General features: G+C 38.8%; 1 protein-coding gene across 2 annotated transcripts in view; it reads left to right on the forward strand.

The window, feature by feature from the left end:
• Positions 1–8,924: 8,924 nt before the first annotated feature.
• Positions 8,925–12,631, forward strand: part of ECEL1 (endothelin converting enzyme like 1) — a 108,246-nt gene continuing 104,539 nt past the window's right edge. For both annotated transcript variants that reach the window (XM_044291347.1, XM_044291348.1), the window contains exon 1: positions 8,925–9,046. The gene's annotated coding sequence lies outside the window, so the exon portion shown is untranslated. The remainder of the gene's footprint in view (positions 9,047–12,631) is intronic.

Here is a 12,631-nt window from a genome sequence, read left to right on the forward strand (position 1 = left end):
ACATTCATCGTAATTGATGAATGATAAATCTGGAATGTGCTCACCCCCTGGTGACGGGAGCACACAGCGGTATTTATGTTTATATTCATCTGCAATGCAGTTTAACATGGTCATGGATTATAGAGCGGTTTACATTCATGTGTGTACTGGGAATATACAGAACTTAACTTAATGCTTTGTGTGAAAGATCCACGCTGGGCGAATATGGCTTCAGGGAAGAGGGCTGCTTATGTATCCTGTGCACAAGCTCATCGGAGAGAGGACAGTAGTGTCTCGGAATTGACATAAAGCTGCGTTATCCGCAGGGCACAGAACTACTCTGCCAAGTCTACTTGCAGAATAGTCCAATAGGTGTCTGAGGAGATGTCAAGTAACTCCCTACATATCTGTAACGCTCTCTTTCTTATTGCAAGCATTGAACATTGTATTAGGAGCTAAATTTATCCAATAATTCTAATAATTCATCCTGACGAGTTTACTTGACAAATGCAGCATTCGCTACCTCAAAGCATTGAACTATTACAGATTTGCTCTGTGAGTCAGTACTATCGTGTATTTGCATTTTCAAACAGAAAAGGTAATAGTAATATTCTAAATGTTCTACTATTACGAATTTGATGACTCAATTCGGCTAAAAAAAAAAAGTAAGTCACCTTAAAATAGACCCGAAACTGAGCTTGCAAGTAAATGATGCCAATGAAGAACTCATAGGAAGAGGATACCAACTACGGTGTCATTTATCACCGTTACCTCTAGAAGAAATGAATGGCAGACTAGTGTTTTTATCTTCATATTTACAGGTTCTATATATTTTTCTTAGGACATGCATGTTCAGGGGGTTGTGTTGTAGTATGAATGAAGAAAGAAACCCTGCTTCATTACGAACACCTTTACCAGCATGTTAGTTTGCAAAGTGTGGTCGGAGCCCACCCATTTACACAGTATGAGGGTGCATTCACGTGACCGCATGTATTTTGCAGTCCGCAAAACGTGGATCCGCAAAAAATATGGATGACGCCCGTGTTGCATCCGTTTTTTCTTGCAGATCCATTGTAACAATGCCTCAAAACAGACCAGAATAGGACATGTTCTATCTTTTTTTGTGGGGCTACGGAACGGACATACGGAAGTGGACAGTGTGCTGTCTGCATTTTTTGCTGACCCATTGAAATGAATGGGTCTGCATTCTATGAGCAAAAATTACATATTGGATGGTATTTCAGGCACATATTGCGGCGGAACAGTCAGTTGCACCGCAATCTGCAACTTTTCCCCGCTCACGCCCGGTCTAAAAAAGTGGGCGTGGTGGCGAAGGGAACAGGCTGGCATGGCTTATTCATCATTTTCTACACCTGTTTTAGGTGTAGAAAATGGTCTCAATGTAAGCCAGCTAGGAAGCTGGCTTACACTTAGACTGGCGCTGGAAGCGCCGAGGTTATGTAGAGGCCTGCGCCTCTTCATAACTTCAACGGATTCACTGACAGATATAAGGCTTATTAAGACCAGTGTCTAAAACGCCGGTCTTAATAAATGACCCCCTATATTGTTTTGCTGTTGAAGGGTCTGTGGTCACATGACCAGATCATCAGATCCTTAAATTAGTAGTCTACTGCTCATGTAAGAGGGGCTTACCTCATAATAAGGGTCCTCTTCTGGAATAAAAAACACTTTGTGGATCAGATTCAGGTGCATGAGTAGCATTTCAACTGGAGATCCCTTGAACAATACATAGGGAGCATAGAGGCTGCAGACGAAGAGGCAAGAACCTTGATGTTTTTTGTGACTGCACTTGGGGACACCTTCAAAGTTTTCCCAATTTTTCAGACTGACTGACCTTCATTTCTTAAAGTAATGATGGCCACTCGTTTTTCTTTACTTAGCTGCTTTTTTCTTGCCATAATACAAATTCTAACAGTCTATTCAGTAGGACTATAAGCTGTGTATCCACCTGACTTCTCCACAACGCAACTGATGGTCCCAACCCCATTTATAAGGCAAGAAATCCCACTTATTAAACCTGACAGGGCACACCTGTGAAGTGAAAACCATTTCAGGTGACTACCTCTTGAAGCTCATCAAGAGAATCCCAAGAGTGTGCAAAGCAGTAATCAAAGCAAAAGGTGGCTACTTTGAAGAACCTAGAATATGACATATTTTCAGTTGTTTCACACTTTTTTGTTATGTATATAATTCCACATGTGTTAATTCATAGTTTTTATGCCTTCAGTGTGAATCTACAATTTTCATAGTCATGAAAATAAAGAAAACTCTTTGAATGAGAAAGTGTGTCCAAACTTTTGGTCTGTACTGTATATATATATATATATATATATAATAAAAAAAACTGCAAAAAAAGGTTCGCAGCACTCCTTGAGAGATAAAATGTGCTCTTTTAGTCACACATATCAAGTGACAACGTTTCGGTTCTCTCACAGAACCTTTCTCAAGTCAGGTGCCTTTCTCAAGTCAGCACCTGACTTGAGAAAGGTTCTGTGAGAGAACCGAAACGTTGTCACTTGATATGTGTGAATAAAAGAGCACATTTTATCTTTCAAGGAGTGCTGCGAACCTTTTTTTGCTGTTTGCCGTCCTGAATCGAGGGACCATCGTGGGCACCCTACATTCTACACAAGTTCTCAAGGGAGTGCTGCCACAGTTTTATTATGGATATATATACAGTGCTTTGAAAAAGTATTCATACTCCTTGAATATTTCTGCATTTTTTCATGTTACATCCACAAACCTAAATGTATTTTATTAGGATTTTATGTGATAGGCTAACACAAAGTATCACGTATGTGTCAAGAGAAAAGAAAATGATACATGGTTTTCAAAATGTTTAATAAATAAAAATCTGAAAAGTGTGGTGTGCATTTGTATTCAGCCCTCTATACTCTGATACATCTAAATAAAATCCAGTGTGGCCAGTTGCCTTCAGAAGTCACCTAATTAGTAAATAGAGTTCACCTGTGTGTAACTTATTCTCAGTATAACTACAGCTGTTCTGTGATGGCCTCAGAGGTTCGTTAGTGAACATTAGTGACCAACAGCATCATGAAAACCAATGAACACACCAGATAGGTCAGGGATAAAGTTGTGGAGAAGTGTAAAGTAGGGTTAGGTTATAAAAAATATCCCTCTTAACATATCACAGAGCACTGTTTAATCCATCATCCGAAAATGGAAGGAGTATGGCACAACTGCAAAACTACCAAGACATGGCAATTTACCTAAACTGACAGCCCAGGCAAGGAGAGCACTAATTGGAGAAGCAGGCAAGAGGCCCATTGTCACTCTGGAGGAGCTACAGAGATCCACAGATCAGGTGGGAGAATCTGTCCACAGGACAACTATTCGTCGTGTACTCCACAAATCTAGCCTTTATGGAAGAGTGGCAAGAAGAGAGCCATTTTTGAAAGAAAGCCATAAGAAGCCCAATTTGCAGTTTGATACAAGCCATGTAGGGGACAATAGCAAACATGTGGAAAAAGATGAGACCAAAGTTTAACTTTTTGGCCTAAATGCAAAATGCTATGTGTGGCAGAACACTAATACTGCACATCATTGTCCCAGCGTGTGCAAATGGATGAGGTGAGTATTGCAATTGTAACTCCTGAAAGGTTATTTTTTACTTGTTCCATCCTTAGATGCGTGCACTCCTCTCTTTGTGGCTGTTAAAAACTGTCCTATTGATAAAAACAAAAAAAAAAAAAAAAAGACCATGTGAATGGCTGTTAACAAAAAAGATGTCATACATGTAGCCTAATGCAGATATGAAGATTTTATGGAAGAAAACCAAAGCTGGGCGGTCCTTACATACAATAAAATATTGTACTAATTATGTAGTTAAAAAGTTTTAAAACAATGGAGCAATCGACACAAACAAACAAGATATCATGTAAAAATTTCAGGAAGGTGTATGTAAGCTTAAAGACATCGTTACTGAGATTTAAGTATAGAAACATTTACTATATCATAAACTATCTGAAAGTAAAGTTTCATATTCAGGCAAGATAAAGATAAAGGGAATGAAATGTGCACAGTACAAGAAGAACAAATTGGATGCAAAAAAAAAAGAGTGGGAAAGTAATCTGCAAAAGGAACACTTCATTTTATATTAGGATTGATCACATTAAAAAGAACGCTTGCAGGCTAGGAATCAGATTACAATTTATTACTATTGATTCATACAGTGTCGACATAAACTGCTTTGTATAGTGATAGAATATCAGTTAGGCTTATTCTAATTAGCAGGCTTGCTATAAGTAGGGGAGAATATAGTCAAACATATTAAAAATCTTGAACATTTAAGGGTAGAGAACAATTATTTTGTAAGATTGTAGTCGAGACCATCAGTATCTTATGACTTTTAAGGAAAAGAGTTCCAGAAAACAAGTCATGCTGGTCTCTCAAGTATATGGCTATGAGGGAGGGTCGATCTTGCAATAATCATCTTGGACAAACTAAGTGAAAGTGGACTTATGCCACTCTTGTGCCAGTTTACTTTTATTATAGTCTAGGGAGAGGGATGTTAAACATTTCTTTTGCAATATACTTTATTAGGGAAAGATGTTTCTTTGTACAAAAAAAAACAGGGTGTAAAGAGTCTTCTTAGCAAACATCTGAGTATTGCTAAGGAGAATCTGTCTTCAGTCTTCAGTTCCGCTGAGCGCTGAAGACATCTGTGTATAACAAGTCAGATATGCAGGCAGGGTGATGGTTAGGGCACATGTACATAGTCAGGGACTAAGGTAGTGACAAAAGGCAGGTTGGAAGCATAATATTTGTAAGACAAGTAAAGAACCTATTAGACTGCACAATAATTGGTCAAATTATTGGGAACAAGCTTCATAGGAATAAAAGATACCCGTTCGTCAGGATGAAAGGTGCCTGATTAGCAGCAGTTCATACATGTTTAATCAGAGATGTGCTGATTCGTTCCTCCCTCATTCTGTTCTATTCATTATAGATAGAACGTCTCTGATTAAACAAGTGTATGCTGCATTCAGTTTATATCGGCATGTGTTTTTAGGCCTGCACAAATGACTGCTGATCGATGTGTTAACATCCATTGGCACTTGCATTGCCCGAAGATAGGGCAGTGTAATAGCAACCACTAGTGACCAACTGTATCAAAAGGTGCAGATAGCTCATATAGGTTACCATTTTATCAGTAAGTAAACCATTAACTGCACTCTTGCACCCTAATTTTATTAATAAAGGTCTGAAGTTACCCAGACCTATGACCCAGTGGCATGATGCATGGGGGGAACATCAAAACCGCAGTCAATGATCGGTTGCATTGCCCATGTGACCTGCGTCAAACCAGATGTTGACACAGGGAGTCAGGAGATCTGTAGCCGAGGCGCAGGAGCAAAGAAGCCGGAACCCAGCAGTTGGGATCAGGTAAGTATAATTTCCTCCGCAAAACCAGCCACACTGGGGTCCTGCTTGAATGACCCCCAGGAGTAAACAACCCCTGTTAGGGTTGCTGTTCCTGGGTGGAAGCATGGTCTGGTGGATGATGGCAGGAAATAGCGATAACTAGATTTCCATATTGGATGTCACTTAGAGGTACAAACACTACATTCCTGAATTTCCAACCACGCAATGGTATGGTATGATCAAGTAAGATCCCCACACATGGAATAGCCTTTCATTCTATTTGGAAGCTAGCTATGAAGTTCAAGAATTTTAGATGACAAAACCAGAGGAAGTCTGGTATCACTTATATTTTGGCAAGTATCTTTTTGCTCTTCAACTGGTTTAAACTTAGATTAGAGAGGTGTTATTGTTATCCATAATTTTTCAGTATTAATTTCAATCCATCACCCATAGACCACAATGATAAAAAATGTATCCTGATTGAACTAATGAAACTAATAGGAAGTTTACAGGACGTGTATTTACATTTAACATTTTGGCAGTTGATAATAATAACTGATACGGGAGTGACCAGTTTTTATTCAGGATGTTAGAAATTCAGGTAGTAGCCTGGAGTAATGGCTTTAGAAGGCAGATAGTTCAGCAGGTTAGAACTTAAAAGGTCTGGCCACTTTCTGGCTACTGTTGACCAGTGGGTATATAAGATGATTATATGGCACTTACTAATATAGCCTTTGATAAAATTCTGTGTGATTTTCTATATTTCATTAGGTATGCCCCCTTGATTGCCAAGTCTTTTGTGCTGTCCACGCAGAGGTCCTGTCCTGCTGATGGAGGGTCATTTGACCAGGCATATCACCTCCACGTGATGCCTTCTCCATTCAAACACACTGCATCTGCACTAAACTCCCAGCAGATCAATTGCACATGGCAGGGGCAGTGTATTTGAAAGAAGGAGACACATGAAGGTGATTTGCCTATTCACATGATCCTCCATTTTATAGAAAGGATATCTCTGGGGACAGCACAAAATGGAGGTGATATGCCTGGTCACATGACCCTCCATCAGCAGGACAGGACCTCTGTGTGGACAGCACAAGACTTGGCAAACAAGAAATATAGAAAATAGTACAGAATTTTAACAAAGGCTATATTAGTAAGTGTCATATAATCATCTTACTAACACATTGGTCAATAGTAGCCATAAAGTGGCCAAGACCTTTAATACTTGATTTGACGATTTTCTGGCAAATTATTGGGAAGAAGCATTCATGTGTTCAGTTGTTCCCAATAATTGGCCCATATAATACTGACACTGGTCATTCAGTAAATGAGCAAATTCTCTTTGTCGGCTGATTGGTGTCTTTTATCAAGGTCTCCCCATGTAATCAGTGATGTGCTGCTGATAATCATTAGAACTGAATGGGGGAAGAACGGCTGCAGTAGTCATCGTTCCTTCCACGTTTACTTTGCATCAGCCTGTGTAATTGGTGGCAGCAAATGAACATTGATGAATCTGTTTACCACTGCTAATCAGCGCTGTTCCTGCTTGAACGTCGGGCAGTGTAATAGGGTACTCAAAGGACAATTTAATTGGAAAGGGAAAGGCTAAAGAGGCCATTATAGGGACATAGATGAAAGGATGATAAGATTATGGCTGATTTCTTACAAAAACAGCACCACATTGCCCACAGGCTGTGTGTGATATTGTATATCAGCCCCAACAACGCTGACCCCAATACCACACACAACTTGACAGGTGTGGTGCTGTTGGAAGCTACACAGCACTACACAGGCAATAAGGCTTGAATTTTAGAGCTGAACTGAATTTCACATCAGCTCTAGAGCTTTGAGCAATTAAGAAGATACGTAAAATATTCGACCTTACCAAATAGCAGTAAATTTTCTTGATGATCATGCAATACAATCTTGGTGCAGATTTTGATGGGGTTTTTTTTAAGCAAAGCCAAGACTGGATTCCAAAGAGAAGAAATTTTTTGGCCCCCACGTAGTTTTGTCTAATTCCAAATCTAACAAAAATGCATCATCAAATTATAATTTGAAATTCCAAATCACATTGCCACCTGAAACTGAACGACATTGCCACTCTTCAACAGGGTATAGTGACAAATAACGTATTTGCATATTCTGTTCTATTTGTTTGCTAAGCTTTGATTAAGAAAAGTTCCATTCTCCTTGTCTTTCCTTCTGCATACTGCCATCATGGGAGTGAGTAACCTTTCAGAAAATTAGACCTTTGAGCCTCTTGGGTGCAAGAAACCCAGGTGGCCAACTTTCAAGGTCACCCATCTCTCTTCTCAGAGCAGCAGGCAAGCGGGAAAACATACAGGATGTAGAAGTAAGGAGGGATGATGGGAGACAAGGAACCTCTCAGCAAGAGACATCATTAACCTAATTATTTCCAATAATTGTAGGAGGAAGAATGTTTTTCTGCATGGTCCTATTAACGGAAAGTATATTGAACAAAGCAGAACAAAAGAGGCAGCATGACTATTCTTTTTGAACACGCACAATAGATGATCATGGTTTTAATATTGGATTTTATTGTCACTGGGCAGAAATGAATGGCTGTCATCTGTCGTAAGAAAAGACTTTGGACAGATAAAGTCTTCTTGCATAGTGGACCAGTACTCATAGTGACATAGTTTATAAGGTTAACAAAAGACATTTGTCCATCCAGTTCGGCTTGTTATCCGGCAAGTTAATCCAGAGGAAGGCAAAAAAATACTGTGAGGTAGAAGCCAGTCTTCCTCACTTTAAGGGAAAAAAATTCCTTCCCTACACATAAGTTTTAGATAATGAAAGGTATGGTACATGTATGTTTGGGTATAAATATTGCTTGCACAATATAAGTAGTCACACGTTTTACAAGCCCAAATCCAGAGTGAATTATAAAAGGAGAGAAAGTTTAAAGGACAGATACGACTTCTCTTCTTTTATGAATGCACTCCAGGTTGTGGCTTTGAAAACTGTATCCGGAAATCTAAACGTGTAACTGTATCTATATTGTGCAAGCAATTTGTATATTCTCTCATATGAGCAATATAAACACATGGAAAATATAATGCATAAAAATTTGTTTTACGTAAAAGTATACCCTAGAAAATACATGGATAAGGACTACTATACTGGGTCAAAGACCACCTTTTTTTGCAAGCGAAACTATTAATGTTTCTATCGTCTATTGAGCTAACGTTACTAAAGCATTATTAACCAGCTCAGCTCAAGTGAGATCAGATGTTCCTAAGTGCATTAAAATCTCAGATGATGTCCTCTCAAAAGCAAGTCATTTCCCAAGGTTGGGATATGAGGTAAGGCTGTTTGGAGCCCACAAACAGGGATTAGCATAATGGGAATAATAAGTGTAATCTGCTTTAGTGCTTGTATAGACTGCAGGGACAGAAAGAGAGTTATGTGCCGACATTGTCCCACCCCCATGCCCCCCTCCCCTTCATTTCTCTACTATGATCCCAAGGCTTCTATATGCGGCAGCACAGCACACAAAGGCTGTGTAGTGACAGGTACAGAAGGAAGTAGAGCGTAGCTGCCCATACAGAATGGAGCACTAGTGCCGTCCACAGACTCAGCAGCAGCATCACTCATAGAGCGGGAGCTGCTTTCCACTATCACTTCTGCCAGGGTAAGTGTTAACTTTTCATTCTGGTTGTGATATCTGACTTCCACGATAGAGCTTATGTGAAGTCTCTATTTGGTATTTCTAGTAAAACAGACATTAGGGACGGAAAACATCTATAGAACCAAATTCTCTGGAGTTTAGCAAGTGTCATCTAGAAGTGCATGCAAAGTTACACATAGCAGATATATATGTAGGATTTATACAGTCATTCATCTCATGTATACAGTATATTCATCTCAATATATTGAACACAGGATATCTGTAGCATTCCATACTATTCATATGTATATTACTTCAGTCCAGTGAGCTAGAGACCATTCTTTTATGTAATATTTGAGTAGAGAGATCCTGACGTTAACCAAGATTGATTATGAAGACCATCATATATATTGAGTCTGCCTTGTGAATGTGCATGTCTTCCATAAGAAAAGTTTCAGCAAAGACACATGCTGTTCCTTCAAGATGCTGTCAGTCTAATGGATAACTGATCCATGAGGACCTTGTGATCTTTGACGCCTAATGATCTATAAACTTAATATTTAATGAGATTTAATTTCTTTGCAATGGCCGACTTGGCTCTTAAGTGCACCATAGAGTCTGAGTTATGAAGGTGGTCAGCAAAAACTTTTTCTTCAGTCCTTCTTAGGACATGATGGCAGCTTCATCATAAATTCGGTTACAGCCAGTGTCTTTCTTCACAGAAAGAAAATGTAATGAATACATTTCTTGTCCTAAGATCTGCTGTTAACATTATAATGAAAATCGCTTTTCTTCAAGCAAACTATATTTATTACCCGTATAAATGTAGAATTGAGAATGTTATACAGGGTAAGCCTTCTTGTTCCTCACTGGTCTCCACGATGGAACAATCAGTATGCAGTGTGTGTTTTTGGGGGAGTATATAAATTGCTGCCATATAAATTGATACAATTCTTCACAAGAAATAATGGTTGTGCTGTCAGCTGAGTAAACGTGCGCTTTACGGTTTCTAGAGAGGAATTAAACGTAGTTGAACACTGAATAAAGTTATTGCTTGTCTGACTCTTGGCGTTATGTAAAGGTATCATACGCTGCTCCTTCACTGCTCAGAGATGTATGACTTGTGTGAATGCTGGATGGGAGCTCAGGGAATGGACATTTATTTAGCGGGCTGGCAGGCAAAAATATTGATTTATCATTTACTCTTGCAGCCAATATCACTACAAGTTGTATAAAGCATACAGATGCACCCCTTGTGGTCTACAGCGGTATCCAGCTGACCAACGGCACTGGAAATAGCGCCATAACTAATAGTGGCATGCTAATAGCAGTCTTGTGAATATTGATAAGGCCAACTAAACTGCCTCTTCAATTATGAGGATGTGCTAACCATTATCAGCAGCGCTCATTCCACTGAAGACCAAAATTCACTTGACTGTAAATAAAAACCGTCAAAGTCTCTTTTTAAAGGTCCACAAAACCTAAAATGCAAACCGAATGAGTGCACATGTGCTACCTATCATTAGTGTTATCTGATTATAGGTAGCACATATATATAAGTAAATCATAAGAAAGGTGGTCAGCCAGCCTCCTGGAGCATATACTCTGAAATATGGAGAACTTTGACTTAAGCCTTTTGGGACCATACTGCCTACAGTTCTGTATATTCTCCATAGATAAATAGACTTTATTAGTACATTGTTCCTATGTGTACTACATACTACATAACACCAATAAGATGTCTTGATGCTGAAAATGGGGAGTCTTGAAATGCAAACAAGCTTGACCTCCCTTGACAACTTATACTTCAGTTCAAAGAAAAGGAACAAATGCATCATTTCAGTGGTCAATGTAGTGAGCAGAAAGCATCTGACTGTCACTATTCCAAAACTTGTGCCTATCATTATATACTGTATCATCAATGTAATTTAACCTCACGACTAGTCCATGGGCATCTATTGCGTAGATACCATTATTTTTTTTTTTTTTTACCAAATGCTATTTCCCTTTAGACGTGTGAAAATATATGTTGATGAGTCTGAAAACTTGAGCAAACAGGTACAGCTATCTGAAGAGATACACACAGGTATGTACTGTATCCAGTGTCCAGCTCTCTTGCTCATACATCCATATTTTTAGAATAAAGGGGCGCATGTCTATATATCTTTGTGTGTAACACCATGAGACTATAATACATACATACACGTGTTTACTGAGATTTTCCCAAAATCCAGGAACTTTTTTCCTTTCATCATCTTTACTGAATATATAAAGCAGGCATCCTTGTGCCCCTAGCTTTTGTCTGACTTTAGGACAATGAGCTAAATGTAACGTGTCACACAAAGAAATTGATAGGATCTTTCTCCTGCCTTTCCCTCTGTGGAACACAAAGAATTCATAAAATTTGTGTTTTTCAATCTTAGTCCTATCAGAATATTTTTTACAATTGCCCACTAGCCATTAAATACTATGTCAAATATTATAACACAAAAGCTTTCCCCAAATCCAGCGAATGATATATTACCGGCATGACCGCTACTAGTCCAAGCTCCATCGTAAATCTTTCCAATAAGAGATGTACTATTCTTTTGATAAATAATCCCTCACCACCTATTTCTGGGAAATATACTTACGGTCGACCATAAAATGATTTTTAATGAAAACGATATGTTATGATAAAAAATGTCCTGCAAAAAACAGGCTCTCCTCTTAAAAAATAAAAAAACACTATCTAGTAGACCAATGTCTACTCATTACTTGCAATATATGTGTCACTTGTTCTCACTTCTTGTTTTTATTGATTTTCTTGTAATTCAATGAAAAGACCTTTATTTTTCAGATATCACTAAAACAGAATTTCACATTATTGCTGCCAATAAAACTCCCACCAGTGTGAACAAAGGGGACATAAGATGCAATTATCCTGATAAAGACAGAACAAGACACCACTTTGCTTCCTCTGTTGCACTTATAACAAATATGTGTTAAGCCTATCCACAAAGGATTCATTTCTACAATGATAAAGTATAAATTTAAAAAGCAGTATAAGTGTATAGGTACTGGGTGGATTTATCAAGCAATTATGTCGTAGCCATTCTATAGCATTATAGAAATGTGTTTTACTCTAAATGCTCTTTAAAGGCACATAACGCTATCTGTGCTGCTCTGTATGCATACACACATCGGGTGCACAGTGCTGCAATGCTCTGCTTTACTGCAGAACGTAATGGGTTAAGGTTAATTTTCATTAACCCTCCCAGGAAGACCTCACATTGATATTCTGGCAGCCATCCACAGCTCTGTCTTCTTGGGAAGGGCCATGAGGTTATTCTATTTCGGTGCGAGTGCTCGGGAACGTTACATATTTATAGGGGGAACAGGAACAGCATAAAGTGAAATGATGTGAGAGTATTATTACTGATATAAATCAGGGATGTGCACTGTTCTAGTCAGCTCATCCAGACTGCCTGCGACCAAGTATATGGAGAGCACGCTTGGGCTATGGGGAAGGGTGCACGACTCAGTCATATATGACCTCACATTTTTCTTCTAAAAGCATGTAGCATAAGACTTGAAATTAAAGAAAGAGCCATTTGACAATAAACTTCT

This window comes from Bufo gargarizans, chromosome 4 (genome assembly GCF_014858855.1).
Source record: "Bufo gargarizans isolate SCDJY-AF-19 chromosome 4, ASM1485885v1, whole genome shotgun sequence".
In the NCBI taxonomy this organism is placed as follows: domain Eukaryota; kingdom Metazoa; phylum Chordata; class Amphibia; order Anura; family Bufonidae; genus Bufo; species Bufo gargarizans.